The sequence below is a fragment of the Bombus impatiens genome, unplaced genomic scaffold (genome assembly GCF_000188095.3).
Source record: "Bombus impatiens unplaced genomic scaffold, BIMP_2.2 scf_0525, whole genome shotgun sequence".
NCBI classification, from domain to species: Eukaryota; Metazoa; Arthropoda; class Insecta; order Hymenoptera; family Apidae; genus Bombus; species Bombus impatiens.
In genome coordinates, this window is record NT_176944.1 from 358,152 (window position 1) to 380,979 (window position 22,828).

General features: G+C 36.6%; 1 protein-coding gene and 1 long non-coding RNA gene across 2 annotated transcripts in view; one reads left to right on the forward strand and one right to left on the reverse strand.

Moving 5' to 3' along the window:
- LOC100749566 (protein Tob1-like) overlaps window positions 1–22,828 on the reverse strand; it is a 55,715-nt gene that overhangs the window by 27,361 nt on the left and 5,526 nt on the right. The gene's annotated exons all lie outside the window — the stretch shown is intronic.
- Window positions 8,769–19,691, forward strand: LOC117151910. The gene is made up of 2 exons (XR_004462073.1): window positions 8,769–10,794; window positions 19,223–19,691. It is a non-coding gene; the product is annotated as an uncharacterized LOC117151910 (long non-coding RNA).

The window sequence follows — 22,828 nt, forward strand, 5'->3', positions numbered from 1 at the left end:
GACGACCGACCGCCAAAAACAAACCAATCGAAAGAAGACAGCGAAAAAGGAGGGGCAAAAAAAAAGAAAGAAAGAAAAGAGAAGAATAAAGAATAAAAGGAGAAGCGCCCAGTGTAATTTCAATTACCACGTTAAAGGGAGCCGCAGAGTTCCTCTCAAGTAGCTGACACGGACTGCATAAAAGAAAAGGCAGCCCCTAACGAGGCTTGGCCTGGATGATGAAAGCCGGTCAAAGGGTTGTTGGTGCGGGGCCGACAGTTTTCCGCGGGTTTTCCACGAAAACTGGCTGCTTTGATCGGTGTATCCAATCAAAGGAGGGAGTCCTTTTTGGATTGGCCGCGATTTCCATCGCGAAAAGCGGAAGGAAAAGGATGTGGGCGGGATGATCGATCGGAAGCCGCGCCCGCGGCACTCCAACGACCACCAGGGTCGATCGAGAAAACGAGAAAGGGCTTTTCTCTTCGCTGAAGGCTCACGGAACTTTCCCGGGACAAACTTCTGCTAGATAGACCGAGAATAGAGGCGAAAAAGTGATTTGCGGACGAAAAAAAGCGACGATCCTGTTCCACGTGGAACGCTCGAGGGTTAGTCGCAAGTTTTAAAACGCCTTCAAGGTAGATTCTTCGCGCACGCCACTCGGTATGCTCTCGAAACGGCTTTATTACGCTTCGGAAATCGATAACTGCCGCGCTGCGTACCGAATGTACGACTCGAAATCGGCGACCTTTCGGACCTGTGCATCAGGGATTCTTAGTTAGGTTTCAAGGAATTTGCGAGAAAGGAAGCTCGATGGAATGGTGAAGAGTTAGACTATATTACGTGATAAGCAGCCCAGGATGTTTATGCAAATTTGTTGAATTAACGGAGAAATAAGGAAGAAAACTGTAATTTCGTTATTAAAGATAAGAAATATTCTCTTATACTTTTAGGTAATTCTAGAATTTAGATATAAAAGTATTTACTATCGCTACTATAAATCCTCGATTTATTCTTTAGAAAACAAATTTTTTCTTCGCCACCCTCACCAGACAGGGTGTTACGAGTTATCGAAAAAATATAGGTTATCATTAAACGGAAACGAAAAGCTACGGAAAGGGCAGCCAGATTCGGATGTGGTGGATATCTCACCGATACCTAGATCCTGAGCTCGTAAATCGAGATTTGTGGCTAGCAGGACGCAATAACTCTGACACCAGGCTGCACTAACCCCGATTACTTTTGTAGAAATATTTCAGCCGAAAGTTCATTGACTGAGGCTCTAAAAAACTGTTCAGATCAGAGGAAAGAAATAACGAGGACCTTAACCTGTCACGAAATCGAAATTATTTTAATTAAGCAAACTAAGGAAATTAATTCGACTCACAGTATGCCTTCAACATTTTTATTGTTACTTATAATAACGATAATTCCTGATTTCTACAATCTCACAGATATACGAGATTTTCGATTTTCGTTTTAATTATTATATCCTTTACCTATTTGCTGCATCCATAATATAAAACAATATTAAAGAATATGAGTAATCATCAATCAGTAATCGAAAGGTTATACACATTGTCAGGTTGTTAGAAAAGGGAAATTACCAATTTAAAAATATGTAGAAAAATTAATTCCAAAAATGAATTATATATTTCCTAGGAATGTCAGTTTTTTACTTAAGAAATTTAACGCGTTTAACGAGAAGAATGTTACAAACCAAAAGCTATTTTAACATCGCTCTCGAGGCTGAGAAATATATATAAACAATATTTTATTAAAGGTAGTCAGAGCTCAGAGGCTATTACCTAAAGCGTAAAAACAGAAAATCTGCCCATTACGAAAGTTCAAATGAATAATAACTGTCTATTTTAAACTTTCTACTATATTTCAAGTCGATTTCCTAGAAAAGATCACCGTTTCTAACTGTGTTATTCTTCTACAGTCTGATTTTGCCAATTTCTGTTCAAAAATTTATTCTTAGCGTGGTAGAGAAGTAGTTAAAAAGATCGTTGCTAAATATTATCGCTACTTTCGCTCGCTAAACCATAGGAAATATGCGAGTCCCTCCGCGGCACGATACTCCAGAGAAATAAACCGTCGACTACGGAGTTTTAACTCTAGATAAAAATGGAATAAGAAACAAGTAATAGTCGGGGAATTAATCCCGGACTCTCCAGCCAGCCAGCACAGGGAATGGCACACGAGTCGAACGCGAACGAGAACGGGAGCGAAAAATAAAACGTTTCCAAGACACGGACCGATCGATAGCTTCTTCCCGTGCAACGAACGCAGCCCTGCATCGACGATAGTCGAAGCGAACACCGTAGCCAGCTTTTGACCTGTTCCATGTTCCTTCGCGATATACCGAACGTATTAAAATTTCCTATTGGCGAGGCGCGGCGCGGGTCTCGTTCCTTAAAAGCTTCCGCCATCCGTCTGCTATCCTCTCGTCGACGGATGGCACATACCGGCAGTTTCCTGTCATAAAAACTGTCTGATCGTACGACGAATTTTTGCAGGCTGCGTTGATGCGCCTCGAACAGACTGTTTCCTGTTTAAGTTCACTAGTTGCTGTACCATGCGACTGGATAATTTTTGACGGTTTGATTTCGACGATTCTCATTTCGGGTAAATTGCTTCAGATTTTAACTCTTGATTGTAACTTCGAATTTTATTATCGTTTAAAATATTTCATACGAAGTAATTTTGTAAGACGCTTCATTTATACAGTGTAGCTTTAATAAAGATATTTGTTGTAAAGGTTGGTACATTAGTTTGCATTCGGATTTGGACTCTAGCCGTTCGACGTAGCTTTGAATTTGCTATTGTAAGAAAATTAGCGCATGGTAGTTTCGTAACACGCGTGCTTGATTTATACGAACGATATAATTTTAATAAAAATACCTGTTGCAAAAATTATTTCTTTCAAGACGCATTTTTAAAATCGTTTTTAGAATGCTACGAATAGACATGTACATATAAGTTGTATTATATGTATATGTCACTATAAACAAACATTTCATGAACGACCCGCCTATTAATAAGCGCCTTTGATACGATAATAGAAATGAAAGGTGACTCGTCAATCTCAATTCACCCCCTCACGAATTCCCTCTTCGAGGCATCCGCGACCAAATCGAACGTTCGATTCTAAGAAGGAACGGCTCGAGTCGCGCAACCTTTTCCTAGCGTAACCACACAAGAGACGAGGCTCACCTAAAACGCGACGCGCTCACAAGACCTGTTTACGTAAGTGTGAATAAGACGTGCCGCATTCTAACGGTGATCTATTTACGTCCCTTGCTCTTCGAGATCCCAGCGCCCGCGGCTCGAACAGACCTAATTTTATATTCGGAGCAAAAACTCCGGCACCATTGCCAAGTGGATCTCTAACAATCGCCACCACCGCGTTGCTCGCGGCCTCAACTAATTCTTGTGTGTTAACGCCGGCTCCTCTAACCCGGATACCCGTCACTATATCGCGAATAATCGTACTAGGTTACGAGTAAAGCTTCTGTATCGTGTCGTTTAATGAAAATTTTTAGGATTACAGATGCCAACTTTTCTGACTTTTTGCAAGTGAAGTGTATTGTTAATGTGTTTGGTGATAGAAGATATTCTTTGGGCGACTGAGCTGTTTCAGTTTGAATTAGACTCGAAGTGTTGGCAAAATTATATTTGGTCGGAGTGTTCTGTTCATTCTAGAAAATAAAATGTATTCATATTTTATCGGAAACGTCATTTTTTAATTAGTAAGTTATGTTTGTCCTTGCCCGATGCATTGCGATTATGCTGATTATTTTCTTAATTTTAATTAAGAATATCTTTCTTTCCTTGGTTGCAAGCTTTTTATTCCAGTCTTCTATTTTACATTAAAATTCACATTAATTTTATTAAGTTCATTTTACATCCAGTTACATTCATTCAGGTAAAATCGTATCAAATAGTTCTCCGTAATTTTACTACTCATATAAATGGAAGAATGAAATTCTCTTAAATATCAGCATCAATTAAAATGTTTCGCAAGTATAATCAAAAAATAAGGTTAAAAATGTAACAGAGTAACAAGTAAGTGAACAAAATAAATAGGTATTTCAACTTTTCTATGTGTAATTTTCGAACGAAAGTTTGCACGCATATTCAAGTGGGATACTCGAGGCGATCCCGAGCGAACAATTTTAAATCGGAACATACGGAACTTTCGTGGAAAATGTCAGGACGGAAGTCGTGAAAATCGCGGGCCGACTGCGCGGAAACCGTGGAAATAACAGAATTGTCGTTTTTCTATGGCTTCTGATCGCGCTTTCGGCCTTAAGCTTCCTTTCCCTTTTGTAACAGGATCGGTGAAACAAAAGAACGAGGGTAAAGTTTGGCGGTAGAGACAGGATTAATGCCCACCGCGAGGGAAGCTTTCGAAAGCTCCGGATCCGGAATGGAAACGGCGACAACGAGCTACGGGGGATTTACTCTGTGAAAGCAGAGGGAAATGGTCGAACAACGAGCCCATCTGCTGATACAATTCCAATTGACCGTTGTTGTCTGCATAAAAACATATTTGAAACATATGAATTTTCGCTCTTTAATATAATCATCTAATAAATTTATATTACAAAGTGTCTTTCGTGATTCAATGTTATTTCGATATCTAATTTAATCAGAAATATATCAGCGCAATTGAACATTTTTTGAAAAGGAAATTTATATTATAAATGTTCGTTCTTAAAACGAATTTAAATCATAAATTGCTTTTTGCGATCCAACGGTATTTTGATATTGGAGAAATTAATTTAATAGAAATATATTGGAAGAATTTACGTCCTACATCCGGTTACCTCGAATTTAATATATCTATCGTTAAATGAACAAGAACTCGGTAGATTTATCGGCGTTCATCGATAACGTTATCGTCATCGATAGCTCCTGCCACGGCACTTGGCAAGACACAGCGGCTGTTACGCATCCAAATGCAATTATTTATCGGCCCGTGAAAATAGAATGCTCGCGGTCGTGCTATATATAATAGGTGCACGTAGCTGACAAATACGAGCCAGTAACACGAATTCGATGTAGCAATTAATAATGACGAACGAGCATGCCGACCTCTTAGTCATCGTTCGAGTACCAGCTAATACCAACCAAGGGTCACCGTGTCGAAGCGACATAGAACTGCAATAACCGAGTAATTAACACCCGAGGAGCCAGACATCGCATAAACATTAATCACTTCGACGTGGTATTTAAAATCTCATGCGCTAATAAACTAGAGTAGAATCTTGTAACTTCTGTAACAGGATAACCTAGCTTCTAAATAATGAAATCAAAATCAGGAACAAAATATTCTGTCCAATGGAAAATTGAATTAAATTATGGGAGTAAATGTTGGATACGATATTTCTTGGGAATCGATTAACTTCGAGGAAATGAATTTTCAAGACCTTTGCGACCTTGCATCTTCAAAACGATTTATAACTTGACCGATAATGTAATTTTACCAAAATTCGTCTTAAGGTCAGTAAGGTCGGATGAAGTTAAAAGATATTTAGAAATTGATCACCTTTGAGAAAATAAAATTCATAAGAATATTTAAAATCTCCTATGTTTGGAATTATTTATAAATTGGTCTATTACGTAATTTTATCAAAAGATTTCTTAAAACCAATATAACCAATTTCCTATATTGTTACAGTCGATATTATCGATCTATGCATTTAGATATAGCCAGTTGTAAGTTTAAAGAGATCTTCTCTCGATTTCGCAATGTTCAAAGAAATGTAACGATGCTAATAAGATAGAAGTTGTGCACGTAGAAGCTTAAGCAAGAAGTTTCTTGCATGTCGCATCCTCGTGTCGTCGGTCAACACGGAAGTGAACCGAACCCTTGAATGTGCAAACATTGAGAAAAAGAGAGAAAGAGAGAGACGTGATGTACGCTATAAAACACAGAGAATTCTTGCTGAAGACGAGGTACGTGGTGCATCTCTATGTATACGTCGATTAGCCACGGCAATAAAGCATTTTCATGACGCGACACGCTGTAAAATTTATCAGGCGGGATCTTAGTCGTAATAACGTCTCTTTGGCACGCCAATTAACCAGTGCAATAAATTGCTTTTTCCCTGTTCCTGCTGGCGAATGCGCACTTTAAATTGCGAGGGAGCTTCGTGGATGACCTACATTTTTCGAATAAATTGGAAAATCCATGCTGCACCAAGAATTCAAACGTTTCATCCGACTTTTGATGGAATTTGAATTATTTAATTATGCTGCTTGTTAAACTGATATTCGACTAGATATCGTTATTGGATTAATAAGAGAGACGTTTGAAAAACATTTCTTCAAACAGTTGGGAAGAATACGAAACTATTCATTGCAGAATAAAAAATTTGTTTTAGAATTTATAAAAGTCATAGAAATATCTAGTTGGCTAAATATTCTGTACACGATGACTAATATACAATTTCTCGCTAGTCATTCTATTTTATTTTCAAACCACCGCGTTGATAGTACAGTCTGGAATAATAAACATTTGCTAAAAATACGTTTCGAGTTATTGCCCCGTTTCTTCGTTAATGTCTATTTTCAGATGAAATATTTTGGACATTTTTAATGAGGATCGAATATATTGGTATAATATTGGGAAAATGTCATTTTCAAATGGCGCTATTTACATCTCAAAGATATCAACACTCCATGATGTCAGATATCGAGATTTCTAACTTCTGTATAATTCAATGAAATTAGAGAAACGAATTGAAAAAGAAAGAATGATCTCTTGTACTTCCATTCAGAATCGAATTTTCCATGACATGCATTCCGTGATATCAGAAACGCGTGATGTCACGACGAGAAGGATTTTATACCGTGAGATTAATTAACAGACAGCAAGACCGAGATCTATTCCGGTCGAGGTCGACTATGTTTAGAGAATTCGAGAATGTTTACCTAATATAGAGCTAAGTAATCGTCGTGCTATCGATTGCACGAATTTTGGCCAGACTTTCTGTAAGCTCAGGTTCTTTATTCCCTCGTAATTGCGGCGCGATTTACTTGGCAATCGACTTGCTTGGCCACTGCTCAGGCTTTTAGGCGACCACAGTCGATGCAACGCACCCCTCGAACGACTCCGCGAAAAATAAATCGATAACATCCTCCAATATCAATCACATTTAAAAAACTGAATTGTAAAACGAGTGCAAACTGTTATACCTCTCCTAAACTTTATAACAAGCAAAACTATAAGAAATTCCAATAAGAAGTTTCCGATAGCACAGTCCCTCGCATCAGCCATATTTACACGCAAAAGAATTGCTGATTGATCTTAAAAAAGATTAAAAAGCTATCATAGCGTTATAATGTAAATCTTCATCTCCATTTGTCAATATTATAAAGAACTTTTAATATATAATTAAAATCGTTCTCAAGAATGCCCCGATTTCAAACATCCACTGCATCAGCACGTTTTTCCCAAAACCAAGAAATAAGGCAACATAGAACGTGAAAGAAATTGCGCGATAACGATCGTTTTCTCATAACGCAGCGTTCGAAAAGAAAAAAGAAAAAAAAAGGGGGCACTTATCGAGGTTGGATAATGTTTCCAAGTAACGCGGAATGTCACGTTGGAAAACGTCTTTCCTTGTTATCGTTGAGCGACGAATTTTTATCAAGCACGGCGCGATAACGTGCAACACTTTGCCAACGAAACTCGCTCGACACCGTAGTCTCCTCCTCTGTAAAAACCGATCGCAAAATCGCTGCTCGCTTCGTTAATTAACGATCGTCAGATGCTGCGTGGCCGCGGTTTCAAGAGACTCGAGCACGCTCGTAAGCCGACCTTTGCAGCGTTCGCAAAAATCCTGGCAGGAATTACGCTCGAGCATATATCAGCATGTCCAACGTGGAAAATAATTACGTGGCATGCAGCCACGTTGAACCGCGGTTGCTTCGTTCGAGGGTTACGCTTCGTGTTCGACGTTGAATGATCGATACGATCGGTTATCGCGACGTTACACACACGATGCTTGAGAATTTCTGACGAGAGAGATGAGAAACAGGATCATTTCACGAGCGTTCCAGGATCTTCGACTTGTGAAAGTGTTCACTGACAGCCTATGGTTCATATTTAAGTTTTTTACTAAGCTGCCTTAAAAAAAGACTAATAAAGAGTGCAAGTATTTCCATTTCACAGGCAACGAACATTGTTAATTAAAATTTATGACGAAGGAAAGTAACCAAGAAAATGTTTCGTCATCGATGACTGTTATTGATAATTAATGAAATGTTTCTTCATAGATAACAGCTATCGGTAGTAACAAAAGACAATTTCTATCACCGATATTAATCACCAGTAACAAAAAAAATATACAGGGTGGTTGGTAACTGGTGGTACAAGCGGAACGGGGGTGATTCTACGCGAAAAAAGAAGTCGAAAATATAGAATGAAAATTTTTTTTTCTTTTTTTAATTTCTCCATCGAAACAATGATCTACAGTGAGATCCGTTATAACGAGATGTGATAAAGTGCACGCGTACCGAGCGAAAATTCAAAGTCGATATTCTCGAGAACAAAGCCTCAAACCCTGTATATATATTTCAGCGGTTATAATGATTGTTCGCAAACAGGATTATCGAAACTGACATATGAATTCTCGTACAATGACAATGGGAAATTTGGATTACAAGGTAATTTTCTATTACTCGATAAGATAGTAGGAAAAAATACTATAAAATCTATAAAATCTATAAAATTCCATAAACAATCAAGGATATACTTAATATTACAACAATCGGTATTTTTGAAATACTCAATTCGACGGGAAAATTCGTATTTAATCTCACGATCAAACAAAAGAACATTTAACATGAAACTGATTATCGAACTTTTAAATTCATCAGCATTGTTATTACGTTCTCTCGTTCTATGATCTTCAATTCTAATTGTGTTTACTACCATCATTATCTTAATAAGTATCAAATCGATACCTTTACATGTATCCACATACAATTACATAGATTTTACATACACGTGGCTTTAGAATGTCTGAAGAGAAAAACAAGAGGATTGTTTCATGAGAGATTCAAGACCTTCGACCAACGGAAGCGTGTTCGCTTATAGTCGAAGGTTCAACGATCGTCTATCGATCGAAGATCCTTGGCTTGGCGTGTTTGTTCTGCTTTGTTTGCCGGACGAGAACGCGGAATGCCTGAGACACGAGAGGTCTTCGCGTTGGCCCGTCGACGACATACGTTGGCCCGAGTTCGATAGAGTTCATCCAAGCTGGCGTTTTATGTGCTCGACGTTGATATCGAGTCCCATGATCTAGGTCAGCGGGTCGGGAATCGATAGATGGGACAGAGATGAGAACGAGGCCTAAATTAGAGCTCGAGGGAGTCGATAGGGTGGACTATCGTTCCTTTGGACTTTTACAACTCCTTGTGAATTGGAAGCTACCTGTGTCTCTATATTTTTAGAGCTTTGTTTCTGTAGGCTTATCATTGTGCCATTGTATCGTCTACAGGATGGTTCATTCATGTTATAGTAATTATTGGTTCTTCTTTTGTTATATCGATAATGAGAATTTTTGTTTGTAATTTTTGCAATCCGCGAATTTTTACGTTCCAATTTCACTTTAATTTCAAGAAGAATTTCAAGTAAGAACTTCTAATTGTTCAAAATATAATACCAGTGCGATATTGAAATGAGAAATTATGACTATCGATAATTAATCTATCGTATTTTTGTCAAACTTGAACAGTATATTAAGAATAGAAAAATGAGATTGCGCGTGGATCGAGAAAGGAACGCATCAAAAGTAATCTGTAATTTTTACTCTGATTTGGTTTTTGGTATGGTATGTACTTTGTGTTACACAGAGTTAAGCGTAATTTGAGTTAAAGTATAATGAATCTTGACTTCAGACTTTTCATAGAATTGCTATTGAAACTGAACTTTATTCCACTAGGGATGGTATTTCCTACATAATTGATGCACCTACATACGCCTTTTCGTATGCAAATGCACTGATGCAATACGTACGTCATCCACGTGTAATTATTCGCAATAAATTATCAATTGCACAACGCGTGTCTGCAGAATACAATTTGGCACACGTATTTGTACTTTAGATGTTAGCGAAAAACAGTTGCTGCAGTTACTCAATGATCTCAGATGTTCTAAAGCGGAACTATCAGCGTGACCTAAGTGTAATAGTTTCGTGCAAGACAGTCAGGAAAAATTGTTTACGCGCGTATTTCGTGAATTTTAGAGAAGATAAGATTCGTGAATAAGATTCGAAATTTACTATACGTTGCGTAGCACCGTGTAGTGACAGGAGATTAGCTTGAAAAATTGTACAGTGCTTACGAAACAACAGAAAGATTTGTAGTCGCTAAGGTTTTGAAATATTTCTGTTATATCAAACTTTTGACGTAGTTTTAACGAGATTTTGCGGAACAAAAAAGCTATTGAAGTTTTATGAAGATAAAAATTACTCGAAAGAAAGAGATTAGAAAAGGAAACAAATATAAAGGATAGAATTACTGAAAAGAGAAAGGAATAAAGAAATTTTTATTCAAATGATTGCAGCTTCGGGAATCAATTTTTTCCATACATTTTCATATTTAAAAATTATATTCTCTCCAAATAGCAATCTACAGAATATAAATAAAAATTCAGGGGTTCCATAGCGAGGTTCAAAGTTAATCTGTATGAAGCTCGATGGAAATCGTGCAGTTTTAAATATTACTGGCAGTCTGCGTGATAACGCCCAACGAGCAGAGAGGAGACAAGTTGCGACAGATGTCAATTTCCACGATGGCGTGAGTTTTGTCGATAACGACGCTAACAGGAACAACAATTATTCCGCTCCCTCGCTCCACATTTTTGTTCCCTTGTTTCAATTAATTCCTAGATGTGTATGAATTAAACACATCTGACGAACTTAATTCTCTTTAATAAAATATGAACGCGTCGCGTTTTAACAGAAACATATTAGACGTTACGTGACGTTGCTTTACTACTGTTTTAATAAAATTTTAACGTAGTTAATGTATATCCAAGTATCAATTAACAAAGTTAAAAATAATATTCAATTGTCGTATAATAAAATTAAATTTTATAAATTTCGTCAATCATTTTATCATGCATTATAAATCACTGACTATAATAATTCATACTAGAAAGCAGATGCTATCCTTATATGAGAATATCTTCGAAGTTACTTGTGGTAAAGTATACCTAACGAGCAAATTTAACATCTCTCATCCAACATCAGGTTTTATGACTTCGAGGTTTATACTATAGAAATTGCAATACTCTCCAGGATACTAAAACTTTTTCTCACAGTGATCCGTGATTGCTTCTAAAATTTTAATCCGCCTCCGTGGTGTTGAACGCGTCGCAACGCCGTAAAAGGAGAGACAAGCTGGCCAAAAAAAATTAATTATCTCGCTGTACAGTGCTTCGTTCGCACACTGAAAATGGAGTAAATAAAATGTTACTCATAAACGAGTAACATTCTCCCTTCACTCACGGCACTAAGAAGAATGAAACAAAAATTAATTTTTTAATTCCTCTGTATACATATAATCTATTCACGTTCGTAAACTCTGTTACGAACCATTACATAATTCCATAGCACAGTATCATCCTAATATCACCATAAATTACTCTATATATCACAACGAAACGCTATTCGAAATTCATCTCCAAAGAGAAAAGAGAGAGAAGAACGATAATAAAGAGAACAAAAAAACAGGCAAAGAGTACTCGAGGAAGAAGGGAGTCGTTCGATCGTGGCATGTGAACTTTCGACGAAATCGCAAGAGAAGGAACACGGCATGCTCAACCGAGGGAGATAACCCCCGCGGGTTAAGGGTTGCGATTCACGATCGATGTTATCACGAAATTGGGATCGTGGATGCGCGATACCGTCTCCATGATAACGTTTCGCCGCCCCTCTTCCTCATTATGATATCAGTATGAGTTCGTCCTTCTCCGACACGGCGGATCTCGAGCTACGTAATATCGCGCGACCACGTTCATCGCGATGGAGCCGTTACATCGCGATAACCGGTGCGTGCACGCGCGCAAAGTACTTCTGATAAGCGTACGCTCGACCGAATCGTTTCCATGAGCCCAACCAGATTGTGGATTACGTTCTCGCGTGGAAACACCACTGATATTTGGTAATTGAGTACTTTTTCATTTTCGGCTGGATTTCGAAAGATTATTTGACACGGATCGTGTTCCATGAGCATCGAGTCATTTTTGACTCGATTTTGTCTCGTGGCTGATACAAAGTATCCTTAATTTTGAAGGAAAATAAATTTTTGAAAATTTGTCTAACTTCGTAGAAGAGGGAAAATTCTCGTAAATTTTCTTCATTTTCTAGGCAACAGACTCGTTTGCATTTTGTGAGAGGAAAACGAGTCAAGAAAGCGAAGGTTCGTTTTCTTTCAAACATAAAAGTATTTTTTGTACTAAGGAAAATATTCCGATGGGATTCGATTTACGATTAGCTTGTAAAAAATTTGTAGATCTAGCAAAGTTGAATGATTTGAAGCTTGATGAGGATTGTTTCATATTGAAAGCTTCTTAATTGAACGAAAAAGACTCAAATATGAAAAACTTCAGAAAGACGTTCTTCGGTTAACTAATATTAAATTTTGGAAGAGTCACAGAAAGACTTTTGGTTATTCGATATATTGGGAATTTAAAGGTTTGAACATTACTCAGAATTTTGGCCTCTCCGTTGCTACATCGCAACTAATTAATGGTCCTTTAAGTGGACCACAAATATAACACATTGAATTTAAATTCAATGAATATATGAAACTGAATATTTACAATTATTTAATCGTAATGAGATTACACCGAATACGTTACGCGAACAGACAATGTAATTTGTCGAAGTAGACCTTAATTTTATTAATGTGAATCGTAACAAAAGCGTCAATTATGTAATAAACATCGAGTCGTTGTTAATTGTAGCATTGATTCGAATAAAGATAACAAGAAAATCGATACGTCAGTTATCGTACGAACGTAAACCAGAAAAGAAAGGAAAAATATTACGGACGTTATCAGCGTTAATAAATCGAGCAATTGTATTATATTCTCGTTTATCTACAAGCACGAGGTAGATGGAATAAAATATAGGTATTTTTATCCATTGTGTTCAGAAGAAAATAAAAGTTGATTATCGCTAATACACGATGCATTCCAATAAAATTAATCGACGATATTTCGTCGAATAGTACAGATAAGCAGCGTAGTAAGAACAGAAATCTAATTTTACACGTTTCGAAAATATTATCAACAAGATATATATATATATACACACATATGTATATATATATATACATATGTATATTATACTTGAAAAAATTATCAAACTGCTGTTAATTATTATCACATAAGATTGTCATAATCTTTTTGATAATTCTACAAGATTAATTTAACTTAAACGCAAAACTCGATAACGATGGACAGCTACTGCTCGTCGAAATTTTCTTTACTAGAAAATAAGAATTTTTATTCATCATCAAAGACTTCATTATAAAATATTCGAGTAGCAGACTTAAGAAACCTTTTCGTATAGACTCGATTAAGACGCGAGTTTTGCATAACCCGAAAGTACGAGATTCAAAGTACTAAGAATCCGTTGAAACGAGAAAAACTCTAACTGATACGCATCAAATTTGTAAAACTCCAAAGTACTAGAGAAAACGACGTCAAAGACGCTAAGAAATCACTGAATCTCCAAGCCACGACTCTCAAAGTGCATCGCATACATTCCACTTATCCTAGACGTAATCTCGGCACATTGTTCGCGTTTCATTACGGTTCCTTTACGACACTCGTTCCTTCGATCGCGACCATAAAACGACGCTTACGGAAAACAACGGATCTCGTTGCGTCGGTTTCCTGGAGTGGTGATACAGGTGCAAAAGTACTTTTCTTTCATAAAGTAGAAAATTAAATTGAAGCTGAATGTGCAGAATTGAAAATTATAAACTATTCAACTATTTAATAAGAACAAATTTTGTTTGTTTTACAATTGAGCTAACAGCTTTTAGATTTTCAGACTTTCGCTCAGACTCGATAGAAAGTCGATAAAATATCGTTTATAGCAAACAGTTATTTGGAGGGATTTCAACAAATGGATTTTTGAAGAGGTATGAAGGTACTCTGAATCATTATTGAATGAATCATAATAAAATTGTGAAAGACATTTCGGAAAAAGAAAAGGAATTCGAAAGCTGTAGATTTCTATACTTTGGTTTCTTCAAATTTCTCAAATATTCCTCCTAGTATAATATCATTAAATGACCATGGTCTTGATCCCATTAAATGGCTGACATTTAGAATTAGCTTTTACAGACATATATCAAAATTGTAAATTTTTCTTTCAGCAATAAAAAAGGTTGGTATAACCTTGACATGCTATCACACAAAATGGCAATTTTAGAAGTAATTTTTGTGGACACGTCGGTAGCAACGATTTCTCAAATGTGTCACTATTCTAGCAAACCGATGAAACAGACCTATTAACTTTTACGTCGTTTAACTTTAATGTCGCCTCCTATTATCTACGAGCGAATCAGACGGACGGTTCGCGGAGGATTACGTAGCGCTGCAATGATAATGCGAATCCACGAAATTCCATCAATAAATTTACCAACTGCGCAATTCGCCGCGTTTCCCGAGACCCGGTGATAATACTCTTCGCGTTTAATATCCGTCCGCTTCCCTTTTTACGACCGTTTTAATTTCATCCTCGGCAGTAACTCTCTTCTGCTCCGCGAAACGAACGACGCTCATTCAGTTCGCAAGTTGCTATCGTGACGCGTGTCCTCAGTAAAAAGATACGAACGATAAGATTCGGCTGTTCTTGATAAAGTTTTTTGGTAAACCAATTGGAGAAAAGGAAGGGAAGGGGGACTATGTACGACGAAAGCTGATCGAACTGACGAGATATTCGAACGAATTGCGAAATTTTATGAAATAGCCGATGAAAATTCGATAAGACTGTGTGTATTTTATTCTTGCGGAATTTTTAATCTGGAGATATTTGTTCAAAGTAGATGAGCAATTTTTGGAAGATTTTTGTGACTAATATTAGTGGAATTTGTAGATAGAATATAGAGATATGTGATACAGTGGATTTTTATATCACCAACTGCCAGATCTGCTACTATCTTGGCGAACTGACAAAACACTTTCCCAAAATGTCAACTGTGAGAGAGAGAGTACCTATACAATGTCTACTATATAAAAGACGACTACCTTTTTTCGTTGCTAAAAATACATTTGGCTAAAGAATGTTCCATATATTCTTTAACTTTATTTTACAATGTTATATTTCCTACTAATGTGTATTTTTTAAGATTTGCACAATAATATATTATATATGTGTTCCTTCATCTGAAAACGCGCAAATATCTTGAGCATTATGAGCGATACGGAAATATGTTCCAAACAAATGTCATACCAATATTTATTTTATATTGGAAAGCTGTATGAAGGCTACATTTTTAGATGAAAACTATATCTTTCACATAAACCACTATCGAGATATTAAATTTCAACTTTGATATGATCCGGCATTGGCGTCATCCAGTGCACATCACGAGAAAATTGCTTTGACAAACTTTGTGCATCATAATGGTTCTAAAAAGAGCTGATTGTGTGTATACACATTGTGTATATACTAAATACTATCCTTAAAACAGTTAGTCGCTTCTTTTCTACGTATTTACCATAAAATAATATGACTTTTTTACCCTTCTTAAGAATTAATATTTCGATAGTTTATGCGAAAGATACAAGTAAAGCGTTAAAGTAAAGCTTTTAAAATGTTGCAGTGTCGATTGCAAGAACACAGGAAAAGAAGATATAGTTTCCATTTAAAAATATAAACGTGACATTTATAGGGCTTTCCAAAGTCATTGTTTGATAAATTAAATATCGGTACGATATGTCCCCCTGGACATCCTACAATATTTGTTTCAAACATTTTTATTTTCGAGATATTTACATCACCAGATATTTCTCAGACAAATGGCACACGTCTTACGATATTTAATTTTGAAACCTAAAATCCCAATCTAAACAACATTTGAACGAGTATATGAAAAAAGGATGACTTGTACATTTATTAACAAAAATCTGGATCTTTAATACCAAAACAAATATCTACTCTAGAAATTATTATATGAAATTTTCAAATAATTTCCAACCAGTTCCAAAGGAAATTTTAACATTCTAGACAGTTTTTTTCGGCTTTCACTCTGTTAGGTAGACTCACAAAATATTATACTTCAAGGCAGCACACGAATTCCTAAAATAACACACGTGCTCCGCAAAAATTCATGCCAACGAAAATCTTAACGCGTTTATGTGGAACGTAAATCCGTAATTATCGAAACTTTTTTAACGATCTTCTTTGTAAGTTGTCCAAGCCCGTGACGAGGCTGTCAGGGCAGCGAAAGGCTTCGTTTTAAACTCGACGCGAAGCACCTGGCTGGTTATAGTCGATAATGCTTATGCACGACTTGCTTCAACCACTTTGAACTTGGAGGGTCGTGTAAATCGCATGGAAAACGGGCTAGTAGGTCACCCTACTTTCGTCCGTTACATTCCACGATACACGTTCAACATACCGTAGAAATTTCCTTTGTTTATCCACTTTTACTTTTACGTTTATAGCTGGCAATAGCTGGCAGTTCGATGGCGCCGCCATCGTTTCGTTCGCGTTTACACTCGATATCTGGCGACGTTGATGATTCAGGATTTAATGGTACTTGCATGACATGTGTATATGAAATTTTTATTTTTAAAACGAATACTGGGAACGGGATCTTTTTCTTTCGACATCCCTGTAAGCTTATTTTTCGGGTATCTTATCATGTATTTGCGTGGATAAACTTCGTGAAACATAAAGTTAATATGTAAGCCGAGAGAGTGAGAGGATGTTACCTGATAACGTATTGTGTTGTAAATTCGAAGATCGATTACATCAGAAATTCTCACGTTCGTTAAAAACTCGTTTAAATTTCATCTAAAATTCTAATTCCTCACTCGGCCAGCAAAAGATAATTAAACGTTCCGCTATAGTTAACAATACGAGCGGAAACTATGTTAATATCTACTGACGAATTAAAATCGTTTCCAATAAAAAGCTTCCATTTCGTGTGAATGTTACGTTTCATTGTTTGTATTCATAAAACAGTTAGTTTATAAGAGTTGGTTTCGAACTTCAAGATGAGTGATTGTAGAGTTCAAAAATATACTTATGAGAACTTTGACATTTGAAAAAATCGAAGCTCATAAAAGTAGTACTGGAACCTTGAAAGATTAGAAACTATACCACAGATATATCATACTATACGACATGCACTATGTTCGTTACAATTCAATACCGTAAACAGAAATCTATCTTAAGCATTTGATTAAAGTATTTAAAAAATATATCTGACGAATACTACTCGCGATAGTGTTTCATATGTGTAATTATCGAAGTACTTATAAACATCTAAAATCTTACTTCGTCTAGCTCTAAGATTATATAATTAAATTTCGAATTATTTAGTAGTACTTTCGTATAAGCGAATAAATTTGATATTATGAACATGAAATATAGAACCTGACAAAAAGACGCTTCGTTGGAAAATAAGGGTATACGCAAATACTTTTTGTAGCCACTGTACTTGATCCCATTCTTAGTCAATAAACATTCGAACATGAACATTCTTACAATCTTATCGTTGTGGCATATGGTGAGACTTACCTGACCCACAAAGCTAAAAGCTCAGTACACCGATCAATCTCCATAAATGTTCCAATTCGAAATGCGACTAGCTTCCTAAATAGGCGGCTATAAACTTAATCGGACTGCATATTTACCAATATCGCTGGAAAGCGTTTCGTGTCGCATGAAATCGAAAATAAAGACGCTTGTCACGTAACCACAACGAAAATGTTCCACTGTATGTATGTATAGACGACGTACATATATATATATATATATGCAAGACTGTTTTAAGCACGAAACGTCGCGAAGTCTCATAATTTTGATCGCACGAGCTACGGCGATAAAACAGGGCGAAATTGCCAAAGCAAACACACACAGTCGGTCGACATACGCGCGTACCACCTAGCTGAGGGTTAAAATTACGCTCTGACTACAGGTCAGGCTCGAGATTCGTTTGGCAACCCTGTCATTTTCCTCGAGAGCCCTTAACGAGTCCCGGCCCTACCTTCCTCTTCATCCCTGTCACCCTCGAAAAAAAGCAACCCCTCTTCTCGAGCCAAGGTGAAATAAAAGCTGTTACACTCGGTAACGAGCTCGGAACAAGCAATAACGTCGCATGGAAATTTATTACGGTAAACACGGGCGCATCCCGAGGCCTCGTTGCTCATCGCGATCGCGCAGTAAAACGCGTTCCAAATAATTGCCCTGCTTGCCCTTTCGTACTTCTTTGCTCCTGCTGGGAAAAGACAAGAAGTAAATTTCTCTTGAAAACCTTTTCAAACTCTTTCCATACAGATCTCCTCTTCAGAATTCATTTAGGTTTTTCTTTAAGTCTCATTACGTAGTCTTTTTATACTATTTGTACAATTAAGGAATTTATTAGATTTGGATTGAATGGAAAGCTTATGTATTTTCGGAATATTAGATACAGTTGTATGACCACAGAATTGATGTATTGTAATCAATAACGTATAACCCCTGTTATTATCTGCCAATATTCTAGATTGCATAGAAAGAATTATAATAATAGCAATATAATCCTTTTCCCATTTCCAATATCCTAAATAATAAATCAACTAACGATCACAACTATTACAATATATTCTATATTAATCAACATTATGTTCCTTGAAATTTTACTTTTCTCAACTCAATACCGAAACGACAACTAACCATTATCAATTTTTTAAACAATATATAATACAATTTATCCTTGTTACAATTCTATGCATAGTAAAATCAATATAGCAGCCAACGATAAATCAATAAATCCAACTAATAGTCCCCCATAGCTCGTCCTATTCACTGATTATCAACTGTTCCAAGTTTCAAGTAGAAAACTACCGCCACTGATCAGACCGAGCGTTACGCGGCACCGTGGTACTTCTGGTTCTACCGAAGCACTTCATAACGCATTAAGAGGCAGTTTTCTTCGTTTCATAATCGATTACGTAAAGCAACGACGAACAGTTATGGTTCCGTTTTTGCAGGGAATATTTCGTGTCCGTGGGAGGCTCGAGAAGAAATGGGTCGACGAAGTCCGTGGAAGCTGTCGAATCTCAGGTACGCTCGAAATCGATCGTTAAAAGCGAGCTCAGACGATTTTTGCCAACAATACGAGCGGCCTATAAAACCACAGCAGATACCTCTCTCCCCCGCGTTTGGCTTCGTTATATTGGATTCTGCGAATCAATAAACCTCGCTTGCGTCACGACCATGCTGATCCTAATGCAACGAGCTTGCAACGCGTGTTTCAACGCTTCTGCACAGAACAGAGGAATCTTCGATTCGTTTGTTGATTGCACACGCTGTAACGAATGCGTTGCCTTCATTCGTTTTTCACATAGAATACTCGTGGTTTATTATTTCAGGTATTAATAATGGAAATTGTAATTCTTTTATCATTGTGCTTCTTTCTATCAAATTTGAGTATTGCATTAAACAAAATATTTTTAAGTATATTCTGAAAAGTTTCTAAGAGTTTCTAACAGTAGGTAGAAATGCCACTCGTTAAAACGAATACAAATTAACGAGTACAAATTAAGATAATACATATCGTACTTGTTACTAAAACAAAATGTTTACTCATATTGGGAACACAGTAACTTTTATCGCATTATAGCTATGTTTAAAATGTATTAGTGTAGATAGCATGACTAAGAAAGGTCAATGACGTGTTAAATAAAAATTTGCAATTTTCGACTGCTTTATGTTTTAAACTGTAAGGAATTTCTTAGGAAATGTCTTTTTTTGAGATTATTTATAATTATCCGGAAATTTTCTTATTTTACTTAACGATGAAGTTTTCTTATTAGAAGAATCGATGAGAAAGCAACGTGTAAACATAACTTTCTATTTTTAAATCACGTGTTGTTTCAGACGTTTCGCTGAATTTGTTCAGTCATTCCCGTCATAGGAATAATATTTGTTGATTTCGTGCGAAAAAGTTGAAGTTTCCATGAAATAAGCAGGCGTTTGTAAAAAAATTTGAACTGTTATCCCATCGATGAAGAGTTAAACGGTGATTACCGTGGGAAAAATTAAATCTCTGCTCTTGTATGACATCAGGAAATTTCAACTGTGAACAAAGTTCACAACGAGCCACGGGCAATATTTAAGGACTGCAACCTTTCGTCGTGAGGAAGCAAAGCTGAGAAAAACGATATGTCAAACAGAGTTCACGGATGATCACTAAAAAGAGAACACTTGTTAAATGTCACTGCTTTCACCGTCAGCTTTATAATCATACTTGACGATCCGATGAATAATGACTTTCCCTCTTACCATTTTCCCTACATTACCTATAAAAAGACCATTACTCTTATTATATCACCTTAAGAATTAAAATCCTACAACTGCATACAATCTCTATCATCGTGTGTCTTGGAAATTACGTACACGTGTATCTATACTTCTTTTCATCTATATTTTTACATTCTAGAAAAAGAATTTTCAGGTCTAATATCGAATAATCTCGGTGTTTCCACGCCAGAAATTTACCAGAAATCTCACAAACAACAAAGCGCTACCCATCTCAATCGAAATAAAGAGTAACATTGTACACTATAAATATTTTCCCGGGGTTAAAAATCTAAAGTTTCTAAATCTTTACGTGTATTTACTTCCACAAATTCCATTCTTCCTAAAATTCTCAGAAATTACTAACAATCACAGAATTTTTCAATTCCAGAGATGTTTACGTAAGTACTTGCAATTTGTCATTCGTAATCCTTTCATGCAGCTAGTTTTGCCTAAAAGGAAGAGCAAAGTTACCCAAAACTGGCAGAATCTTCGAAACATATTTTCAGAGATGTTTACCTACGTCTAATTTCTTATTCAGAGTCCATTCACGTTTCGGTTTTTTTCATAAAAACGGAAACCAACGAGGCCTTCATGGACCAACCGAAAGGCGATTTATTAGCAGAACGGCGTTACGCGTTCGGAATGAAACAACGACCAACAATGGCGCGTCTCGCATTCGGCTTTCAGCGCTATTCTTGGCCAACCCGGGAGGCGATCCTGAAGTTGATGGATCGGTTGGTGACGCGCGAAAAGCGATCGTGCTTCCGCGAACTTCGTTCTCCTTCGACGTTCAAAGCAAGACGTATCGCGGCTGGAAGGGAGTGATTGCCAGAACTCTTCGTGAATTAACAAACCCAAGCTTGTAGATCAGATTAAAGGCTCGAAAAGCTCGAGATTTCTCTTTTTTCTTGCTGGAACGTCGTGGAAAATCGTTTACTACTTCTTGTTTGATTTTATTAAACAGAGAATTGCAAGTTTCCAATTTTAACGCGCTGAAGAAAAGTATACCGACGAATCGAATAAATTGTAGAGAAATCTCTTTTTCTTTCTTTATTTTCATCTTAGAATTTGAGATTATTTTAGTTGTTTTCTTTGAAAATTGTTAATGAAAACGACATGACATATAAATGACTATAAATTATTCGTTTAGAATAAACTAGAGATTTAATATTACGTTATTATTCTAGTCACGATGTATTGCATACATAAATCATGTTAATTACAAACCATTAATTGTTGCCTTCTGAAATTTTTCTCATGAGATTTTCTTTCCGAGTTCCCCTTCGGCCTATGACGGATAAAAGAAATACATTGATATTGTATAATGTCGTTTTTCATATGTACAAATAGCATCGGAAAAAAAAACAAAATAGGCAAGGTATAATATACAATAAGTAGGTACATTATATTATAAATGCCTACGAACACTTTATATTACATGAAAGTATACTTTTCAAGTCGTATCGTTTGTTTAAATTTAGCAAAGCGAAATTAAAAAGAACAATTTGAAACAGCGCCTAATTTCTACATTATTCGCAAAATACAAATAATCTATTACATTCTATTATATCTATATACACCTAACTAACTTTACAGAAAAACACATTACAACAGAAAATAACTTTACTCGTTTCTTCTATCTATCACATTATTTTCTTAAGACTTTTTCATTACGTTCCTCGAAACAAAAAGAGGAAGAATGCAGGAATAATTATCAGACTTTCGCTTGTGGATTCAACATAGAAAATCAGTTTCCTCCTTACAGGGATCCGGGGTTTTTACATGGAGCAAAAAACGTGAGAAATTGCACCGGAGCGTGCAAATAGTAGTCGATTCTCAGCTTGGACTAAAAGCAGACGCTGATTTACAAGGCCAATAGCGTTTATCGCGTCTAGCAAAGTCTGTAAAACAAAGCGAAGGTCCGAGACCCTTTTAAGGGACGATAGACACGCTGTTTCTCACCCTATTTCGTTCAGGAGGGAATGCGAAAGAAGTGGAAGCGATGAAAATTCGACTTTTCTCTCACTCCCTGGTAAAACGTGTCTACACGCGTTGCTTGATGGCCTAGTAAAGGCCGAATGTGTCAAGAAAATTTATTTCGATCACGAGGGTGGATGAATTGTAGCGTCAGCGAGAACTCGTCTCGTTTTTCTCCCTTCTCTGCCTGTAGAATTTGTGTTCTACGTTTCCAGCTTTCTCCGCGTTCGTTTTTCCGCGAATTTCCCGATGAATATATATGTATATACGCTTGGCCTCTATAGTGCAAAAAGAGCTCGTCGAGATTGAATTCGCAT